Source organism: Neophocaena asiaeorientalis, unplaced genomic scaffold (assembly GCF_003031525.2).
Source record: "Neophocaena asiaeorientalis asiaeorientalis breed wild unplaced genomic scaffold, Neophocaena_asiaeorientalis_V1.1 scaffold129, whole genome shotgun sequence".
Classification (NCBI taxonomy): Eukaryota; Metazoa; Chordata; class Mammalia; order Artiodactyla; family Phocoenidae; genus Neophocaena; species Neophocaena asiaeorientalis.
This window is the reverse complement of record NW_020172446.1, coordinates 6,226,382-6,228,041: the sequence shown is the minus strand read 5'-3', so window position 1 is coordinate 6,228,041 and position 1,660 is coordinate 6,226,382.

Here is a 1,660-nt window from a genome sequence, read left to right as displayed (position 1 = left end):
GGGAAAGGGGGGGGGGGGTGAGGGAAGGTCTCCCTGAAGAGGCAGCGTTGGAGCAGAGACCTGAAGGAGGTCTCTGAGGGAGTGACCGTGGAGATCCGGGCAGACGGAACAGCAAGTCAAAGCATGGAGGAAGAGGATGGTTAGTGGGACCAGAGAGGAGTGGGCAGGAGGAGAAGAGGAGAAGATAAGCATACTTGCATCTCACCGCCTTCAGATGTTCTCGATTTTTCTCAGCTCCACGAGGACAGAGACAAGGAAGTTGGCACCCTCTCCTTTCTTTTCTTTTCTTTTTTTTTTTTTTTTTGGCTGCACCGTGTGGCATGCAAGATCTTAGTCCGTCTGCAGTGGAAGTACAGAGCTCTAACCGCTGGACCACCAGGGAATTCCCAGACACCTTCTCCTTGTTTCCTCCCTGCAAAAGGCATCTGTGTGAGCAGCTCTCCTAAAGGATGGGGCAATCGGGGAATTACATCGTAGCAAAGCAGACAAATGATTCTCAAAAGCCCTGCAGCATGTCACCCCTGGGAACATCTCACTGACCTTTCTAGGAAGGTCCCATCTCCTGCCTTGGTTCCCAGCATGCTCTCCTCCCCTCCACCTGCCTTGCAATCCCCTCACTTTTCTCCCCAGAGCTTTCCCCTAGTGTCTGCCTCCAGACCCTACCTTTGTACATCTTTAGACAGGTCCTTGTCTCTGCAAAACTATGGGCTACCCACTGGGGGTGGGGCATCTCTCTTCTTCATTATCCAGAAACTCCAGCAGAGACTTGGAAATTTTTCTGTCTCCTTTCTCTCTCCTCGTCTCCATCCATGGATGAAAACTGGGCAGAAGTTTACTTTCCCACCAATACCAATGGTGCCTATACACCCACCAACTTTTGTCTCTCCCTTTCTCTCTCACACACACTTTGCAATATGTGTCAGTTTTCTCTCTAAATAGCAATTGTTGTCATCTTCATAAATAATGTTTTTTTTTAAAGGAAAAGCGAGTGTGAGTAGCCCAACTCCAGAGGGCTTCATTTACATAGTACCCTGGAGTTGTGCAGCGCACGACTTGCACAGATGTACAAGGCAGTTTTCATCATCTTAGGAGACATAGGCAGGAAAATAGGTCCTTGAACCTCTGCTCCTCGTCCTTTGCTAAAATAAGAAATGTGGGACTTCCCCGGTGGCGCAGTGGTTAAGAATCCGCCTGCCAGTGCAGGGGACACGGGTTTGAGCCCTGGTCCGGGAAGATCCCACATGCCGCGGAGCAACTAAGCCCGTGTGCCACAACTGCTGAGCCTGTGCTCTAGAGCCCGTGAGCCACAACTACTGAGCCCGTGTGCCGCAACTAGTGAGGCTGCGCTCTAGAGCCCGTGTACCACAGCTACTGAAGCCCGCGCACCTAGAGCCCATGCTCCACAACAAGAGAAGCCACCGCAATGAGAAGCCTGTGCACTGCAATGAAGAGTAGCCCCCACTCAACGCAATTAGAGAAAGCCCGCCTGAGCGCAGCAGCAGACCCAACTCAGCCTAAATAAATAAATTTATTTTAAAAATAAATAAAATAAGAAAAAAAAATAAATAAAATAAGGAATGCCTTTCTTCTTCTTCTTCTTTTTTTTTTTTTTTTTTCCCCCCCCGTTTTTTTTTTTTTTTTTTTTTTTTTTTTTTTTTTT